This window comes from Eleutherodactylus coqui, chromosome 2, assembly GCF_035609145.1.
Source record: "Eleutherodactylus coqui strain aEleCoq1 chromosome 2, aEleCoq1.hap1, whole genome shotgun sequence".
NCBI classification, from domain to species: Eukaryota; Metazoa; Chordata; class Amphibia; order Anura; family Eleutherodactylidae; genus Eleutherodactylus; species Eleutherodactylus coqui.
Window position 1 is genome coordinate 213154175 of NC_089838.1, and position 21848 is coordinate 213176022.

Genomic DNA, 21848 nt, shown 5'->3' on the forward strand with positions numbered 1-21848 from the left:
TCAAGCACTGTAATGTCTTTCCTAAGAACAGGTGTCCAGAACTGTACACAGTATTTTATATGTTGGCCTGACAAGTGCTTTATATAGTGGAAGAATAATGTTCTCGTCCTTCGCCCCTATATCTCTTTTAATGCACACCAAAACTTTATTTGCCTTTGCAGCAGCTGACTGTCATTGATTACTCCAGTTAAGTCTACAGTCAACTAGTGCCCCCACATCTTTTTCCATATCCCTTTTCCCTAGCAGTACCCCATTTAGTGTATATTGGTGACATCCATTTCTCCTGCCCATGTGCATAACCTTACATTTATCAATGTTGAACTTCATTTGCCATTTTTTTGCCCAAGCCCCCCAGTTTATCTAGATCCATTCGCTTTCGTACATTGTCCTTCGTCGTATTAATCATCTTGTATAATTTTGTATTGTCTGCAAATATCAATATTTTACTGTGCAATCCCTCTATCAGGTCATTGATAAATATATTGAACAGAATGGGGCCTAGTACTGAGCCCTGTGGCACTCCACTAGCGATGGTGGCCCAATCAGAGTATGATCCATTACCACCCTCTGCCTTCTATCTCTGAGCCAGTTTTTTACCCAGATACAGATGTTTACGCCCAGACCACTCATTTCATTTTATATATGAACCTATTATGCGGCATGGTGTCAAATGCTTAAGAAAAATCCAAATATACGAGATCAATAGACTCTCCCAGATCTAGCCTAGAACTTACTTTGTTGTAGAAGCTGATCAGGCTGGTTTGACATGATCATGCCCTCATGAAGCCGGGCTGATGAGGAGTTATTCCATTGTTCTCCTTGATCTATTCTAGGATGGCGTTTCTCAGAAACCCCTTGAATATTTTTCCAATTACTGAAATGAGACTTACCGGCCTGTAGTTACCAGGTTCTCTTCTTGAATCCTGTTTGTAAATTGGGACCACATTGGCAATGTACCAATCCAGTGGTAAAACACCGGTCTCTCTATAGTCCCTGAATATTAGAAATAGCATCCAGTCTATGACGTCACTTAGTTCCCTTAGGACCCTTGGGTGTATTCCATCTGGGCCTGGCAATTTGTCAATTTTAATCTTTTTTAGCAGGCTCTGCACTTCCTCTTGCATTAGGCAGGTGATATTTAATGGGGGAGTTAATTTTAACCCCTTTTATCTTGTGTGACATTTCTTTTTTTCTTGTGAATATGCTTGAGAAAAAACTATTTAATAGATTTCCCTTTTATATTAATTAACTAATTCTGATTAATTAATTTATGAACTATATGGTTTTAATATTTGACATATAGAACTTTAATATTGGTAATAGTATTTAATTTTACCTACAACTGAGATATTATTCAATATTAATATATATATATATATATATTTTTTTTTTTTTATTTTTTTATTTTTATTTTTTTTATTTTATTTTGTATTTTACTATATATATTTTCCATATATTACGTTGTATATATTTACTGTTTCGTTTACTGTGTATAATCCATTCTTAACTATGTTAAAGTAACATCTGTTTGCTGAAGCTAAAAATGCGTATCTGTAACAAGGAGACTGCTCAATTGGCTTATTATATTGGCTTTGTGCTCTCTAGCCAACCTAAGATGGAATTGTTCTGATTGATAGTTGTTTCTGCTTAAGAGAGGCCTTGCCAGCGTCTTGACATCATCTAACTAGCGAGTGGACCGCATGTTTGCGTTTCACTCTCCTCAAGTGGAATAATACCACATACGCCCAACAGGTAATGCCAGTCAATAGCTTTAGTGAGAAGCTGATTGATGCTTCTAACATGTAAACATCATTACGATCCCCATTGGAACGCACGTTTGCATTTCAACTTCTCTTATGCAGTCACGTTGCACGCGGCCAGTACACTACATGCCCCGATCACGGAGAATTGGCGGACGTGAGAGAGAGACACTTACCAGGTATCTAATCATTTTATTTATAATTTTCTATATGTACTCCTAGAATTTTATGTTTTTGTATGCTTGAAGAAGGCTCGCCTACAGAGCCGAAATGCATAGCATGTACTTTTACTTGTATGAATAAAGTACCTGACACTATACGGTGGCACCTTTAACTCTTTACCCACTGGATCTGGGTTGGATATTATTTTGGCTCTTCTTGATTAGGGGTGCACTCATCTGAGGCGCAAAGTGAGTTCATAGTTTACTTAATTAAATTTGACTACCTGGAGCACTGTTTTTTTTATAGGTTTTTGACCTCCTTGTACCTTGTTGTTTAATTTTCCAATACTTCCTAAATCGGTTCCCCATTGATGCTCTCTAGTACTGGATGTCCTGTGGACCAGTGTACATGAAATTTGTTCTGCACGTCAGGATCTTGGACATACTAGAGCATCCTACCAAGGGTGACTCTGGTATGCCAGGTGAGTTAATATCATCCTGCTATCTGATATTACATCCTCTGTGAGCATTCTTATTCCACCTTCCCTCTGGGGTGCTCCCATACTGATCTATCACTTCTGCATATGATATGATGGAAAAACTATCCAAACTTATGCTGTGATATACACAGATTTCTAAGGAACAATTGTGTGACAAAAGAACGCTTTTTTACAGTTGTTATTTCCAGGATATTTTCTATTCTTTTGCTGTATTAAATATGGTTTATCGCCCACAGTGTCCTGTAATAAGGTGTGAGCACAGCAATGTGTAAGTTGCTAACAGCTATAAGGGTGTAGTCTTCTGCTAAACTTACAAGATAAACTATTGGTATGACTATTGTGTCTAATTTTAGCACTCATTCCTAGGATTCCTTTATAACATGCCATTCTGAAAATATTTTTCTACTAATTCACATGTTCTCTTTACCAGTTGTATGTTTCTGTGCTTTGCAAACAAGACAACCATCAGCTCCATTTTACTATTGAAAGCTTGCAACACTGGTTTCATGTATCAGCTCAAATATTTGGAAAATAACTTGGGAGGCAGTTATGGGAAAATGAGAAATTTTTAAGCACATGCACCCCTCAATGCTTTTAATGTTTAGCAATAAAATACATTTAAATCATTTTCTATTATGTTACTATTTAAAATATAGTAGTAATATACTACAGATTCCGCCCCCATATTGCGCTCGCCATCCCTGTGAAATTCCCATGGATGTGAGACTTTTTCATGCGAAAACCCCCCCACATCACTGCGGGGATTCAGGAATCCTCTGGCACAGCTGTCACAGCTGCGGCAGAGGATCGCAGAGTTTCTCCATTACTTTTAATGTGGCTGGTGCTGCTGACAACGGCCCCATTGAAAACAATGAGCAGTGCATTGCGAGATCACGCACAAGATAGAACATGCCGTGATTTGTTTCCTGCATAGCATCGCCTCACAGTGCCATGCAGTAAAAAAAAAAAAAAATCGCTCAAGTGTATGATCCCATTTAAAAAAATGGGGTTCATATTTGTGCATTCCAGATTTTCTCAGCTGTGTAAAAATTATTTCAAGATTTACTTGCCATTCTCTCTTCCTTATTCACTTTGTTTCTATGTTTTTTGAAAACCAGAACAAGTCCACTTTTTCCTTCCATCATGAGGCTGTTACGGAACTTGCAGTTCTTTTAAAATAAAGCCAGAAATGGATCCGACAGGAAGGAGAAAGTATAAGTCCCTCCTATATAGTTCTCATTCTTTTTTTAATCCACTTCTGGCTTTGGCTGAAAGAACTGCAAAATATGCTGCAGAAGTTCTGCATAATTTGTGCGGCATGTAAAACCATCCACATGGCCAATAGCAAGTTGAGTGCAAGACTATCAGGTGCAACTCACATCGCACAGAACAGACACCACACATTTGCATGTGGTTAAGTGAAGGAAGCGGAGGAGAGGTATCCTGATGTCTACCATTCCAGGTACCCCCTTTGAGGAGTGAGATTTAGAGAAGAAAGGAGTCCGCCGTGCAGTTGTTAATCTACTGAGTTCAAGTGAGTGTCTGCGGAGTGTTGTGTCCCCCTCCGGTGTTACCCTGCATCCCGGAGTGTGTGTGTCCAGGAGCAGAGCATTACAGATAACGAGACTGTAGGCCCGATATAATCCTGTGTCCTTCCTCCCTGACCATCAGCTTAAAACTGTATTTTCCTGCATGAGTGAATAAAGATGTAATCTGCCAAGTACGAAGTAAAGTTTGCCAGTCACTGCCCATTCCCAGTGATTGAGTTTCCAAGTTACATCATGTCTGGACTGTCTTATTTCTACCGCCGGGTAATCAACAGTGTGAAAGGAACAGTGGCGTCACGAGTGACAACTTCTATGGTCCGCTGCACATCCCTATACAGGTAACCGCTGTCCCAGCATTGCCTGGTAGAGGTCTAGCAGTGCCTTGGCCAAGGTCCCATGCGTCTCTCTGGGGAGCAGTCTGGTAGACCCGCCATGACAAGTGCCATCTCTACCCCTGCCAGCTTCTCAGCGTAGGCCTCATGTCTCAGTCGCTGCACTATCCACCATAAATTGATTGATTAGTTACTTGGTGCTTCTGTTTATGAGGATCACTGGTGTAACCATTGGTGATTTAGGGGATGCGGTTGTACCCGGGCCCAGGAGCCCAAGGGGGCCCATAAGGCCTCTCTTCTCCATATAGGGAGCCCAGTAGTATGAATAAACCATTATAGTTGGAGGCCCTGTTACAGGTTTTGCATTGAGGCCCAGGAGCTTCAAGTTACACCTCTGATTAGGATGCTTTCACATATGCTGTTTTGATGCTGGTATTTTTGCAGTGTTTGAAAGACTGCATTGAAAAAAAGAAAAGGTGTAGAAGAGGTGTAAAATCTTTCCTACATACATCCCTTCCTTTTATGATGCACTCCTGACATTGGTTTCAAAAACTGCATACAAAAACCGCATCAAGAGAGCAAGTAAGAAAGTACCCTCAACTTGTCCCTTCTAATTCTATCCTGTGAGAAACTATAACCTGATGGTGTGCTGAAATAGCATCAGTAAAAAATACATTTATTTGCACAATGATTGCGCCCCCCGCTGTTGCAGCCGACTCCCGCTGCGGGATAGTGTGAGATCTGCTATGATCTTGCGCTATCCCTATGAGGAAAGGGTGCGTCATTTTGCGGGAAGTACCCCACTGCCAGGATGTACCCTTATGTCATGGGGAGGGAAGGGGTTAAATAACCAACTTGTCATGCAAAAACAAGTCCTCAAAACAAACATGCCAACAAGAAAGAAGAAAGTTCTGACCCTTGGAATGTACAAAAATAAAGACGTAAAAATTGGTTGCTCTTTAGTGCTTGAAACAGGCCGGTCATGAAGGAGTTAACAGCAGGCATTCACTGCTGGTCAGTGAGGTTAGAGATGGAGGGTTATTGTATGAACTCCATGTAAATCTCCTTACCTCTGTAACTCCACTAGTTTGTGGGACTCCCAGCAGACGAAGGGGTCCTCCTCCCAGGAGCCGGAGGCACATGGTTAACTACCTGTGTCGGGTGCAGGTGGGTGCGGTCTGTCAAGGACCTCTAATGATGTCACAATCATGTGGCCAGTCATGTGACCAGCCTGTGGGAGGAGCCAATCTGGAGTTTACTACAGCAAAGAAGGTTTCTGGAAGCAGATAGCAGCCTCTTGGTTCCCTGGACATACCACTGGTGGTTGCCGACGCCCTGCAGGAAGAGGGCCACCCGAGAGGAGCCACAGCTGCAGTGTTCTCTGCTTGAGTATGTCAGCCTCGCCTCCCCTCCCTTCCAGCAGCCACACACCCCAGCCGTACCAATCACACGGCTGCCAGTGTAATGCCGGTCACACTGCTCCGCCTTCTACAGAATGCACAAGTGTGCATTTTGAATATGGCGGGGCTTCTAGGCACCCGCAGACCAAGGGCCGGGTCGCAACGGCGACCTCTGCTCCCCCTCATGATATGCCTATTAATGGCCCTTTAAAACAACTTTGACCTGTATCAGTTTTAAAATGATTTACTGTTCTACATACTCTGCATATTTGTCATTGTCATATTCACCCTTTCCAAGCATGTAAAGTGAGTGCAGCTGTAAGGGGTTAATATATTACCACTCACTCAATCTTGCAAATTGAGCATAAATTGCATCCCAAAACAAACCTAGTTACACAACTCACTGCCACCACCCACCGAACTCTAATCCAATAGGTACCCAACGCTCACACACTGCTCTCTAGAAGCCAAAGGGTTAAAAGACAGTAAGGGACCTTTCACACATGCAGAATATTACTAGGGACTCTTCAGATGGACGCATTTGTACCATGCATTTCACTTGCGGAATTAGCGCACACAATAAGCAGAGAATAGAATCTATTAATGTCAATGGGTTCATTGCCAGTAATGACCATTTTGCGCACATTTTGTGTGCACGCAAAAAAATAGGACCTGCTCCATCTTACTGCGTGTTTGTGCAGCAAAGGTCCCTATAGAACTCTATGAGAGGTGCACAAAAGCGCAATATGTTGCTCAATTCTGTGAAAATTAGAAAACATCTGGACCTCATTCGGCTAAATAGCCTTTCAAATCACAGAAGGTCTGGAAGGTTCATGACAGTGAAAAAGGTGCATAAAAATGTACAAAAGCACAACAATCACTAGGCAAATATGTTGCGCTGACACGTTTGCCTTGTGAGTCCGCCCTAAGTTAAATCTTTAGGTGCGTCTTGCAGAAATATTCTGTGCATGTGATAGGTTTAGCACACAAGGACCAAACTTATTTAGGTTTTAAACTGCCGGCGGGGGGTGGGGAGAGCGGGGAGGAACAGAGGGGAGATCTCTCTCTCACTCTTTCCCACCAACTCCACCCTGCTTACTCCCGCAACTCACCGCTCACCCGCGCCGGCAGCCGAATCTTTAGAGACAAGCGGGCAGGTACTTGAATAAGACACTACTCGCTCGAGTAGTTTGCCTTAGTGAGTATGCTCGCTCATCTCTAAATAGAACCCATTGATGTCAATGGTTTCATACATCTCTCCCTTTTTTGCACGTACATTTTGTGCATGCGAAAAAAGACGCATTATGCTCTACTTTTGTGCGCATTTGCACAACAAAGTTCCCCATAGAAACCAATAGGTGTGCGCAAATGTGCGCAATATGCAAGGGAATGCGCAATACATTGCACAATTTTGAGGAAAAAATGAGCACAACTGGAACTCATTAGGCTAAATAGCCATTTAAATCGGGACGTGGAGCCTCATGTGCAATAAAACATGCCATACATTTTAAAATACATTTTCCTGTTCCACTACTGTAGGAGTACATTTTCAAGGATGTAAGAAAGGCAGTGGAAATAGAACAGACCTTCATAAAGGCTGCCTGCCACTTATTGTTTATGGAACCTGAATGTCTGCCTTGTCACTTTGTACACAGGAATTTAAAGAACCTGAGGTGTGAACTATAGGTACTGATATTATCTGCCCAATGATCAGTATTTTGCTAAACATATCAGTACTAGGAGCTCTTACAGTTCATTGTACATCCTTTACATAGACTGCAAGTATGAACAACTAGTGCAAAGCTAGCAAAAGTGTGAAATCAATCAGATAAATAAATGAAAATCAAAGAACTAAATAAAAAACACAATATAAATAAAATATAAAACACACATTACAATAATTATACAAGGCAAAGTAAGGCAAATAGGGTGTACAAGTAATATCCGCAAATTATTCTAGCTGTTTACTACCTGTGTTTCCTGCACTAATCAGTCACTGTAAATTCACTGCTAAAACCAGTCTTCATTGAGGACAAGTAAAGCTCTATTTATACTCTCGTTAAAAATGTATCTTTTTCTGCCCTGTCGTTTGAACAGAGAAAAAAGGAAAATAGAGATGTTCTGAATCCATCATATGATGGGTACTGTGAAGGCTGTAGGCCTAGAGACTCCATGATGTGTCATTTTTGCTTATGTATTAAAAGACTTATCTACACATATATATTTGTACATTTTTGATTTTCAACTTTCACCTAGATATATGCTAGACATCACCTTCAATTTCCAACTGCGGCCCACCACAAAGTTTCCTGTCTTGTTATCTGATCTTAAGATGTTTGTTGCCAGAATGTACTAATGAAGGGTAGTTAGGAAGTATCTCAAGGACCAATATTTCCAGAAAGGAAGACAACTGATAAAAAAAACTGCTATGTATGCTTTTTAATTGTCTTGGGCATATAGCCACTCGCTTTTCGAAATACTATAAAATGCAGCACATAGCGTAATAAATCTAGAATGCTTTTGCACATAGCATCATCTCTCTGTGTGTCTGCATCCTCCTGACTGGTCAGTACCCCTTTAATTTCAAGCCCGACAGCATATGAAGGAAACCGTTGAATTTCCCTCACAGTACCAATAACACCTTAAGGACCCCATTAGCCACAACAGGTTATATCCTGTTACAGTCATGGTTTCCATCATTTCACCAGGGAAAATAGCGCTGCCATGTATCATTGCTTTTTCCAGCATTTATAACGGAATCCCTTGATGGAACCGCCAAATGGCAACCCTTGCCCCTGCTGCCCATAGAGGTGTATGGAGAGAGAAGGGGATGAGGAAGGATCACATAGAAAGAGAGATAAAAACAGAGAGGCATCCAGAACTGCTGCTACTTCTAGTTGCTCATTGTGCTGCAGAGGAGAAAAAAAGGAAAATAATAAAAGCAAAGAAAACAAACACTCCATCAAGATGTTGCTCTTGCTTAGAATCAAGAACTCCAGTTCTGTAAGGAAACAGTGCTAGCAACTGAGCTACTACACTTTTCTTCCTTATCTAGAGGAGAAGAAGGAGAAATACAAAGAGAAGATGTAAAGTCCATGCAGATCTTGGTCTGAACCTAGGACCCTAGGGTTGCAAGGCAACAGTGCTAATGACTAAGCCACAATGCTTGTACTTCCAGAAAAGAAGATTGGAATGAAGAACAGGGGGAAAAAAAGAAGGAGGGGAGAAGGAGAAGAAGAAGGAGCATCAGGTGATATTTTTCTTCTCCTTCTCCTCTGGAGAAACAAGAAGATGGAGGAGGCTGAAGTAAGAGGCTTGGTGGTTCAATGGCTAGCACTGTTGCATTGTTATGCTGGGGTTTTAGGTTCACATCTGACTATGGACAACATCTGCATAGAGTTTATATGTTCTCTTTGTGTTTGTTCTTCTTTTTTATCCTTCTCCTGCTCCTCTAGAGAAGGGAGAAAAAAGGACAAATGTGTTGGCTCACTTTTTAGCACTACTGTTTTGTAGTGCTAGAATTCAAGGTTCAAATCTGACAAAGGGCAACATCTATTTGGAGTTTTTATGTTCTCTTTGTGTTTATTCTTCTGCTTCTTCTCCTTCTCCTCTGGAGAAAAAGGAGCAAGTGTGGTGGTTCAGTTGTTAGCCCTGCTGCCTTGCAGAGGTCAATTTCTAGGCTCTAATCTTACTTAAGGGCAACATCTGCATGAAGTGTTCATGTTCTCTTTGTGTATATTCATCTGCTTCCTCACCTTCTCTGGAGAAAAAAAGAGCAAGTTTGGTTTGTATGTTCTCTTTTTATTTATTCTTCTGCTTCTTCTCCTTTAGAGGAAATCTAGGTTCAAATCTAACCAAGAGCAAATTCAAAGTCTGTGCAGATGTTGTCCTTGATAAAATTGGAACCTATGGGTGTTTAATTCTAGCCCATAAGTACTGTATAATCGTTAATTGTAGGATTATTTAAAACATGTTTCAATTAATTTCTATGTAAAAACACATGTCCCAGATATGTAAAAACTTTAAAAAAACAGATTAAATTAGGTATTTTTAAAAAATACATAATTATGTTAATTAGGGCTTATTCCAATGAGCGTATATTAGCCGGGTTTTCACGCCTGGCAGATATACGCTGTTTCTCTCTGCAGGGGGAGGAGGCGGCTCGGGCGGGGAGAAGTGCACTGAGCTCCCGCCCCTCACCACTATTTGCAATGGGAGGGGGCAGTACAGGGGCAGAACTTAGCTCCGCCCCATCCCTTCATTGCAAACAGTGGCGAGGGGTGGAGAGGGGGCAGGAGCTCAGTGCACTGCTCCTGGCCTGGCCCGCCTCTTACTCCTGCAGAGAGGGACAACGTATATCTGCCGGGCGTGAAAACCCGTCCGATATATGCACGTTGGAATAAGCCTTAAGATGCATAATACTTTATGAACCTATTAAAAACATGATTATAAATAACTAATAAATATAAATATTTTATTTATCAAATTGATTTTGGAGTGAACTAACACATGAAAGAGCAGATGATAGCGATAAAATTACTTAGATTTTATTTTTTTTTGGTTCAATAATATTTTATTAGGACAAACAATGTATTGGTACAGTCAGGTCATAGATGGAAACTTTACAATAGTTATAATACAGTTTGACAAGTGTACGTCTGCTTGATCCGCCCATCTTTCACCAGGATAGTGAGGTGAGTCAAGTTGTCCTCGGTTTTGTAGGTAACAGTACTTAACTAAGCACGAGTTTGTAGTCAACTTAAACTGTAGAACGGACAGTAGAAAAGGGAAGACAAGACTTAAAGAGAGAGAGAGAATAAGAGGGGTGTGTGGGGGGTGGGGTAGAACGGGCTGCCATACCATTCTTGTTCGGCTATCATGTCGTTTTGGTCTGTTGACATTGGGGGGTCTCGGTGTACAGGTCTCCCCGCGTCCTCACATGGTGGGTAAGCCGTTCATCCTCGGGCTCCGATCAAGCAGCTCCCTGGTCCCGAGGTTTCAGGTGGGAGAAAAGGCGAGCTGGCGGAGTGACCGAGGAGATGGCGAGCCCCGTGCCACCCACTCTGTGGCCTCAGTGGTGGTTCTAAACTCCAACCAGGGGCGCCAGAGCGCAAAGTAACCTTCCGGTTTCATAACCTCGCCCGCTCTCATCTCCTCGTATCTAGCCAGTTCTTTGATGGCTTCGACCCAGTGAGCTCTGGAGGGAGCGGCATCAGACCGCCAGAACCTAGGAATGGTCTGTCTGACGGCTTGTACAAAGAAGCGCAAGAGGCTTTTCTTCGTCTTGGATATAGAATCCGGGAACATGGACAGCACCCCTAGCTAGAGGGTGGGTTGTACATTTCCACCACTCAGTTTGTTGTATAGGCTAAATACATCTTTCCACAAAGAAGCTATCAGCGGGCAGCTCCACCAGATGTGAGACATACTTCCCGTAGTGTTTGGGCATCTCCAGCACGCTCTGTTGAGTTGTGGGAGCATTTTGTGTAGCCTGACCGGGTTTCTATACCAACGAGAGATTATTTTAAAGTTTAGTTCTTGGAGCCTGGAGTATACCGACCCCTTGTGCGTCAGTGCGAAGGCTTTTACCTATTCAGTCGGCGGCAAACGCCTACCCAGTTCCTCCTCCCACGCATTCACGAAGTCTGGAGGGTTGTCCCCCATCTCCCGATCAAGCATCATCTTATATAACACTGAAATTGGGTGGCTGATAGGGGCCGTGAACATGCATAGTTTCTTGAAGTCGGTGGACTCTCTCGCCACCCGGGGCTCAGGGATCAGGGTGTCTATTGCGCTCCTCAGCTGGAAGTATTCCAACCATTCCCCCGGGGGGACGGTTCCCACTAAATTTGTCAAATTCCTGCAGTAGGACCGTGATTCCCACCCTTGGGCAGGATAGGTATAGCAGGAGGTCGTCTGCAAATAAGGAGAGTTTAAGCTCCCTCTGTCCCAACCTCACACCTCTTATGGCGTCGTTTTTTCTTATGGCGCTGGCCAGGGACTCCACCATCAGTATGTATAGGAAAGTGGACAACGGACAGCCCTGGCGCGTTCCGTTTCGTATGAGGATGTTATCTAACAGGGCGCCGTTGATTCTAACCCAAGCCGAGGGATCCCTCTACAGCGCCATTATCCAATCCCTCATGCGGGGTCCCAGTCCCACTCTCCTCAGTGTGCCCTCTAAAAACCTCCATTCGACTCTGTCGAAGGCCTTTTCAGCGTCGACCGCCATGAGGCATAGCGGGGACCCCTCCTGTTGGGCACGCAAGATCAATGACATGGTTTTTATTATGTTATCCCTTCTTTCTCTTCCTGGGAAAGAAATCCCACCTGATCTCTATAGATTAGTTTCGGGATGCATGGCTGGAGGCGGGTGGCGATTAGTTTGGCGAAGAGTTTGACGTCTACGTTTAGGAGTGAGATAGGTCTGTAACTACCGCACTCCATAATGTCTTTTCCTGGTTTAGGTATTACAACCAGGTGCACCTGCAGGGCTTGAGTCGGGAAGGGGCAACCTCTATTTATCGCATTGAAGGAGTTGGTTAGCAACGGTGCTATGTCATTTTTAAAGAGTTTGTAGAATTTTGAGGACAATCCGTCCGGGCCCGGACTCTTGCCCACTTTTAGCTCCTTGATTAGGGCTAAGACCTCCAGGAGAGAGAAATCCTCTTCCATCGGAAGGGGTCCTCTCTGTGTGACTCTATGAACGTCTCTATTGTTTTTTTGATGTCCCCGACGCAGACAGTATCATTAAGTAGGTTGTCATTGAGTTTCCACTGAAATATTTGGGGGGGCCCTCCTATTCTAGAGAATCCCCCATAGACTGGGGCATGGTCTGACCATAGGAAAGGACCTATGGAGCACGACGAGCCATGGTCTAGTAGTTTGTGGGAGATGAAGAGATGGTCTATCCGGCTGTGGCTGTTATGTACAGCCGAGTCGAAGCTATAGTCTCTGTCCCCAGGGTGCAAGATCCTCCACAAGTCCACCAGCCTCAGCCTGTCTAGTTCTCTTTTAAGTGTGCGACTAGCTGTGTGGGAGATGGGGGACTTACCGACCGATGAGTCCAGCACGGGGTCCATTACCAGATTGATGTCACCACCCAGGATCACGTCAGAGCCATCAGCGAAGTCAGCTAGCTTTCTCAGGGTGGTCAGCCCGAAGGAGATCTGGCCCTGATTGGGGAAGTAAATATTAGCAAATGAGATTACTGAGTTCATGACCTCTAGTTTTAAGAAAATGTAGCGACCTTGTGGGTCGACCATTTGATCAAACATCACATGTTGGAAGGACTTATGTAGTGCCACTGAGACCCCCCCGCCTTTTTCGTTGGGTGTGGGCTGTGGGCCCATGTGGTGTAGAATTTGGATGAAAAGCGTGGGATGTTATCGGCCTTGAAGTGGGTCTCTTGTAGCATGGCCACCATTATTCCTTTGTTATGTAAGTGGTATAGGAATTGATTTCTCTTCTCTGGTGCATTCAGTCCTTTAACATTATATGTGCAGACTGATACATTAGCCATATCTCTGAGAGTGGAAAGAGCGTGTTTCTGGATGGTTGGTGTCCATTCTTGGGGTGTGGGGGAGGGGAGAAAACATCGGGAGGGGGGAAAGGGGAAGAAGGGATGAACAGAAATAGACAGAAAAAAAACAAATATGGGGTGAGGCCCCATTAAACTTTCCTCAATGCAATCTAAGGAAAAAACCTTAAGCAGCAGCACCCTGGCTGCACCTTCTGCAGGGGAATGAACAAAACCTGGCACCGGAGCTGCGCCCCATTGCGGCTACGGCTGAAACAAATGGAACAGTAAAGCATTTTAACATTTTCAAGGCTGTGGCTTAATGACACATTTTCCAGGTGTGTAAGTTATATCTCAGCAGATCCCAGGAGTGGGAGAGCGAGTAGGAACATAAGCATGCGTTTATGCTAGCATCTCAACAGTTGGTGGGCAAAACAGGAGAAAAGATCCGGGCTGTCAGCGTTTGGTTTTGTCTCTGACTCTTTGCCATGAGGAGCCCACAGCAGGGGCTAGCACCCCCTCTCGCCGGGGCCAGTCTGGTAGGTTGATCATCGGGAGTTCAAATGTGCTCAAGAAATTGGGCAGGTCCCCCAGAGACTTAAAGGTTGCCCTTTTGTTCCCTTTGCGTGCCTGCAGCTGGAAGCGGTAGCCCCATTGATATAGGACGTCCTTGTCTTTCATTGCCATCAGTAGTGGTTTAAGTGCTCTTCTTTGTTGTAGCGTGCGGCGAGACAGATCTTGCAAAATGAGGATAGGGGACCCCTTATGTGTCAAGTTCCCGGCCTCTCTGGCGCTTCGCATAATCTGTTCCTTCTCCTGGAAAAAATGCACTCTGCACACGACGTCTCGTGGCCTTGCGGGGTCTGCGGAGCGTGGGCCCAGGGTGCAATGTATTCTATCACTCTCAATTAGGTCATCTGGTGGGCGTTTAAGCAGATCGTTAAAGAATTTTTGTGCCCAAGTCGCAAGCTGGTGTTGTTCAACACTTTCGTCTAGGCCTCTTATGCGTAAATTGTTTCGCCTGTGACGGTTTTCAAGATCGTCTAGGTGGAGGAAGAGCTCTGAGATTTGGGCAGACTGGGCGTGGATGACCTTTCTGTGTGAATCAACAGTGTCTATTACCTTTTCTTGTATTTCCTCCACTTCTACTAGGCGTTGACCTACGTGCAAGATATCTTTTTGTAGGCTGTCTCTTTTATGTGATTTCTCAAGTTTGTGCAGAGATTCGTCCAGATCTCTTTTGGTGGGGAGTGCATGCAGGTGTGAGTGCCAATCCCATTGCTCCTCGTCGAGGTATGGGTCTGTTGGGGGTTGTTGGCGTGGACCCCTTATGTTTGCTCCAGGGGTTTGTAAATAGAGGGAGCCTGGGGGGCTTCGGGGCCCTTGAGGTAGCTCTTGTTTTTTTGCAGTGTTTGTGGGCCGCCCCTCCTCCGCTGCTGTTACTGTGGATGGTGGTGAAGAATATAGCACTGGCTGGGATATTGTTATGTCGGGATAGCCCCTGTCTGACCTGGCTGATGCTCCTTCTGGAGACTGAGAGGCTTCTGGCTCTGGGCTCCCGGTTTTGACTGCCAGTGCTGTCTCCTGAGTCGTCCGATTCAGTGGCTCTCTCCCTCTGTATACTGCTGCTGCTGGGGCGCGCCAGACCTCCCGCTGGCGCCATCTTGGTTTCTCCCCGCGCCTGGCTGCCTCAGTTTCCGGTCTCAGGAACTGCTCCAGACTGCCTTTATCTTGCTCCTGAATTGCTCTGGGCTCTCCTGCGCCCCATGATGTCGCTCTGCATCGCTGGTTGTGCCTATGAAGCCCTGGATTCGCCGCTACCGCCGGAGCTCTTCACACAAGCGTCTCACTCCTGCATTAGGTAGCTCCGCCCCCTGTTGTTTTTTTTTTAATGTATCTCCACTTTAGTGATCCACTGACAGGTCGGCGTTTCCCTGCACCTTAGATCTGCACTGGTTTCAGCCACTCGGGAGAAAAGGGGGTGTGACCAAACATGGCTGGGCTACCTCTAAGGGCGCCATTGCATCCGCATGATCTGCCTCTATAGTGTCTGCACCCTCATAAGTGTTCTCTTTCACCCAACTAGTGGATTCGCAGCTGCTTTATTTTTTTTCTTTCTTCCAATAATTTTATTTAAGTTTCCAGAACAAAAACAAAATGTCTTGAAGAGTACATACATCCAGAAATGATAAAGGCAATACCAATCGCAAGACACCAATAACATTTTGCATAATGATTCAGTTCTCTTGAATCAATCCCATGTAGCCGAACTAAGAATGGACATGCGCTAGAAGAAACACACAGTATTCAGGCTCTAAACCTGATTTAAACAAACAAGAAACAAAAAGCAGAAGACAAGACAGACATGGGAGAGGAGGGGGGAGAAGAAGAAAAGCCACTTTGGTGACAGTACAAAGGTCAAGACCTCGTAAAGTGCTACAAGGTGCCAGTAATATTACCTACATATGAAAGCTAAGGTTGCCAAATGCATCATATTTGGGCATTGAGTCAATCAGCATAATAGACAGACGGTCGCTGACCATAATCCAACCCAATTTGTTTTTAGCCTGTCTTTAGGTATGGAGCCAATTTTCCAACTGCATGCAATAGCCATTCTGAGAACCAAAAAAATAGAGTGGATCGATTTCCTAGCACTCTGGGGGTACTCTGGATTGGCGCGTTCAATAGAGCACGTATTGGCTCTGTGAACGAAGTTTGATGAGGTAGATTTGCGCACTTATTGGCTCATAGTAATGTACTTTTTCGCATGCAGGACCTGTTCACATGCGTGTGCGACACACCATGTCGTGATTTAAAAGACTATTTACGATAACGGAGTTCAGATGTGTTCTTTTTTTCACAGAATTGAGTGGTGGATTGTGCATTAGCACACTTTCTAAAGATGTCTATGGGGCTACAAAAATAGAGCAGGTCCTAAATTTTTACATGGCGCACAAAACATGGTTATGAGAAGGAACTAGAGATGAGCGAGAACCCAAATGCTCGGGTCCTCGTTATTCAAGTCAAGCTTTTCGTAAAATTCAAGAGCTCTACTCGAGTAACGAACTCCATTGACTACAATGGGAGACTCGAGCATTTTTTGTATTAAAAAAACTTCTAAACCTTTCATTATACAGTACAACAAATACACATTATTTGCTAAAACCCAAACAACCCTTTACCTGCATGTAATCAATCAAATTAATTCTCAGTTGACTTGTATATAGTCTTACATTTCCTAGTTTAGTTATTTGCATACACATATATTTGCTTCCATAAATATACTTTGTACTGAGATCTGCAGTGTAATTGTTCTACTTGTATTCACGTTGGTATGCCATCTTGCTCGGGAAATCCTAGTATTTGCTCAGCCACATACAAGTACGTCAGTGACCCTCGTCCTCTATTTTATGGAACCTAGATTAACAGATTAGAAGATTGAAACTGGCTTGAGGCAAAGGAGGAGACTGTTTCTTTCGACAAGAACTACAGTATGTTATTTGTGATAAGGACATGTGTCCTGGATTTACTAAAATAGAACAAGAACTCAAAACATTTTAGGCTGTTTTCAGACGAGTGCATTTTAACTCCGTATTTGGTCTGTGATTTGTGGTAATGCAGAGCCAATGTACAGCTATTCACATGGCCATATTTTTCATTGCCATTTTAAAAAAAATGCTACGTTTTTGCCCCCATATTGGTATTATTTTCTACTGGGCAAATACAGATCAGTATATGCCCAGTAGAAAACATAGCCAATCGCTCAACTGAAACTGGCCTCATTTATGAATAAAAGCAAACATAAATATAACATCTGATATTAAATGGGTGGTCTGAGTTGTAGGTTTTACTAAAAAGAATTTGCCATGACAGAAAATAACAAACCGGGATATGCTCACCTCTCCGGACTCCCACTGTGACCCGCGCTGCTGCTTGGTTCTCAGCTGCAGTCCCGCCCAGTTTACAGGATGTCACAGGCACTGCGGCCAATAACAGAGCTCAGTGATCGATGAGCTCTGTTATTGGCTGCTACACCTGTAATGATCCATAAATGGGACGGGACTGCAACCTGTAAATGTGATGTCAAAAGGGAGACCTACAGCAGTGGCGTGGGACACAGCCCGGAGAGGTTAGTATATCTCAGTTAGTTATTTTACTGCATGGCAAAGGCTCTTTAGTAAAAACCTAGAACTCAAACCACCTTTTGAAGTCAACTAGTAAGCCTTTGTTTACATATGCGTTGGAGGTTCTGTTTGGTTCCTCTGGTGCAGATCTGGCACCAAATGCCATATAGAATGGTGCAACATTCTACGCCATTTTGTCCAGGATGATGCTTTAGGGCATGCCAGAAGCCAAACAGACTCCATTATACGCAATGAAGTCCATTAGGCACCATTTGTTCCCATGATGGGACGGATAAAGCACTGCATTTTCCTGCTCCTATGATCGAACAAGATCCTGGTGAAGACAGGTTCCCTTTAATAACTGCAGCTTGTGCTAACTCAGGGCAAAAGCACATAAGCGTGTTTTCCTTCTCTTCTATGGCTGTGATAATCACGGCCACATAACGGGACAAAACTAAACCCCCGATTTCAATAGTGTTTCAGTGGTTTCGTTTTCACTATCTGAATTTCTCAGCCATGAATACTATAGGTGAAAAAAGATAGGACCTGTCCTATCCTCCCTGCACATAGTGAATACATCGTGCGGAGAAGATCAGGCAACCGCTATCTTCGGCTGCCTGTCCACGGGCGATGATCCGCTGGCGATTTCATGGTATGTGAAGCTCTCCATGGAAAGCGCAGCGCTGGTGTCCACGAGCGAAGAATCATAGCGATTCTCCACTTGCAGGATCTAAATCGCATGCTGCAATTTGCTGCGAATTTTCGTGGTAAGCCTATCTGTTAGATAGGCTCACCGCTGAGACCTGTCAGCGCTTCCCCCTTGTCCCCCGAGGCGGAATATCGCTAGCGATATTCAGCCTCGCCCGTAGGTAGGGGGCCTTACTGCGGCATTTTTCAAACCCCTGCCCTCTGCCGCGGAGTTTGAAAAGTCGGCGAAGAGGACAAAATTTCTCTCGTTCAGAGGCAACTATGCCCCATACTGCCAAGCGTGCTTGCGCCTACAGCCGCGTGTTTTTGCCCTTATGCTTTATTTTTCTTGTATTCAATTTTCTTTGCACACGTATACATGTAATATCAATATATAGTTCAATTAAAAAGCAGTGATTGGTTTCCTGAATGACTACAAATGTCATCGCCAATCTTTTTGTTCAGTTGTATGTGACGTTTTCATGTTTGCATAGTGTTTAGAAGGCTTACTACTAAGTAGTACACAACTGCGAGTGTATCATTGTCGCGCAGTAACATATCCTTTATTTGTTAGCATGTGGTTGCGCAGGTCCAACTAATTTACATTCCTTTGAACAAAGAATACATGCCTAATGTTTTAGTAAGATTAAAGAAGCTTCTTAGCAGACAAAGCTGTTCTCCTGAGTTCTCTAACGCTTATTTTATATGATGACAACAGACTTTTCCGGGTTTTTGAAGCAGATTATTTTCAAAGCTACTAGACCTGGCATATGTATGATCGGTAAGCTCTTCCTGTGTGCTGACCCTGCTGTATGACTCAGGGTGCATTTACACGGGCGACAGCGAGTCGCGCCTGACATTCTTGGGCGCAACTCGCATCGCACAGCAAATGGACACTCTGCATGTTGTTGCACGACAATAGAACATGCTGTAATCTTCCTGTCGCACTGCTTGGATGGATGGATAGATAGATCAACAATAAAAAATGTATAAAGTACAAGTCATGTGAAGGAGATTTAAAAAATCTCCTTTATATGCTATGGAAAATTACTGTAATAAATCCATGGTGTTTTAAAGTGACTGTGAATTCTATATCTGCAGTATGTCTATTTATGCTGCGGATTAAGTGTATGTTCATCTGTAGTGGAAATGCTGTGGGTTTTCCATGGCAGAAAATTCCATTGCAAAATCCAAAGCATTTCTGCATCAAAACAGTCAAAATCTGCATTGGTGCCTGCTGCATACTTCCGCATCACCGGGCTGGCAGCTGTAGCGCTTAGTAGCAGTGTGGGGGCTGCTCTGTATGCTGCAGTGAGGGGCCGATGATTGCGAGATGAAAGGAGTGGCAGCCCGAAATCGGCTGCCGGATCTGCAGTTTATTTCAAATCAAAAACTGCACCAATGCGGATTTTGACTCTATTTGACGTAGAAATGCTGCTGATTTTGACACGGAATTTTCCACTGGGTAAAATCCGCAGCATTTCCTCTAGTGTGAACATTCCTCTTTTATTCTACAAATTTCAACCCTTGAAATACTAGGTTTGAATCCTGCATCATTTTCACAATTAAAAATGTGTAGAAATCTGCACCATTTAGGTGTAGATTTAGCCACTGGGGATTTAAAGCATATTTGCTGCAGGTTTTCTGCTGCTAAAAGCTCACTGGAGATGCGTTTTGTGTGAAGGTATTCGTAAGGTTAGAAAAAATCTAGACCATCCTATAAATTACATGCTGTGAAAGAAAAAGCAAAAACATGCTTTACAGCATATACTATAATCTTGTAGTCATAAAAAGAGGTAAAAAATAATCCTGTTGATCCTACGCAAACAGAGAGGACCTTATCTATTTCAGCTTTAGATTAACCAGAAAAGACCATAAACCAGTTTAAAGTTGTTAAATATGTTGCTGGTCTGTTTCCTGACAGGTTTAGCTACATAGTTTAAACATACGTCAGTCAAAAGGGAAAAGAAAGTAAGAAAAATGACCTCCAGATAGAGATGAGCGAGCGTACTCGGAAAAGCACTACTCGCTCGAGTAATGTGCTTTATCCGAGTATCGCTGTGCTCGGGTCTGAAGATTCGGGTGCCGCTGCGGCTGACAGGTGAGTCGCAGCGGGGAGCAGGGGAGAGCGGGCGGGAGAGAGGGAGAGAAAGATCTTACCTCCGTTCCTCCCCGCTCTCCCCTGCAGCTCCCCGCTCCGTGCCGGCACCCGAATCTTCAGACCCGAGCACAGCGATACTCGGATAAAGCAAATTACTCGAGCGAGTAGTGCTTTTCCGAGTACGCTCGCTCGTCTCTACCTCCAGACTATCCACTGACACTGTACCTTATATGCAATGAATAAGGAGGGAACATGGAAAAAAGGAAACTTGTCAGAGATATTTAAAAAGAATGTATGTCTTTATTATATCCTAAATAATCAATTAAATCACTGTGTTAGAGATGGGGTTACCACTCGGGGCGCCGGGGTCCGGTTGGTGTTGGCTGCTCGTCCTGGCGTGGCTGGGGCCCAGGCTGGCAGCTCTGTCCAGGGTTCCCCCACTCTGGTGGTTGGTCGCGGCTGCCGGTGGCGCGTCCTGCCAGTCCGCTGGTCGGCCGCGCGGTGCTCGGGTGGGTGCGCACTGCCAGGGGGAGGTGGCTTTATGAATCCCTCCAGTCATCATGTGACTTATCCCCGGGCGGGAAGGTCTGCACATAAACCCTGCTGGCCCAGACTCCAGTGCCAGTATTTGTTTTGATTTGTCTGACTACACCTGCAATCATTGACCTGACTATAGTGTGTATGACCTCTGCTTGCATTTGACTCTGCTTCGCCCTCCTGTACCCCGAATGTGTCTTTTGGTTTGACCTTGGCTTGCATTTGACTCTGCTTCTGTTTTTGCCCTCCTGTACTCCGCTCGTGACTTTTTGGTTTGACCTTGCCTGTTTTCTTGACTACTCTCTGGTCGGCTCAACATTGTCCTAGTCAGCTCACAGTTCCAAAACTGTCTGTCTCCCAGTCCCTCCTTCTTGGGGTCCCTGTCACTAGTGCAGCGCAAGGACCATCGCCCAGTTGTCGCCCTGGGGCCTAGCCCAGGGGGGCAAGTAGGTAGGGACATGGGAGAGGGCTGGCATAGGGATCCCCTGTCCATCTGCCCTGGCCAGCCCTCACACTGATCATGAACTCCTCTCAGCTAAGATCAAGATTAAATTCTGTAGCATTAAGAAAGGTGCTCCATTGAGAAAATTCGACACCTCATAAAATCCCCCAATCATAGACTATTGAGGTAGCAAACCGATTCGAACTGCTTGACACATCAGAAAAGCATCCAGAGGAACTATGGCATGATATATAGTGCACAGTTATGGAAACAGCCAGTAAGCATCTCACCTATAAAAAGCAGGAAAAATGAAGCTATTGGTTGTCTGAGCAAACCCTTAGAACAGCTGATAAAAGAAGAGCAGCAAAGGCGACTGGCAACAAAGATGAAGTTCGACAACTAAATGCCAATTTTCAGCGAGCGGCAAGAAAAGACAAGGAAATGGACTCTAATGAGAGTTGCAAACAATTCGAAGCAGAAGCCATGAAAGGCCATATGCGAGGCCTATTTTTACAGGTCAAGATGGCCCGAAAACCTTTCATGGCACTCAACGGGATAGCCAAAGGGAAAAACGAGAAGCAACTGAATGACTAACAGAGTATAAAGGATAGGTGAAAGGAATACTCAGAGGAACTATATGCCTGCAACCACATACCTGGACCATTGCATGAGGTGGAGCCTGTGGACTTTGAGCCCTTAATTATGGAGTCAAAAGTGGTTATGGCAATGAAATAACTA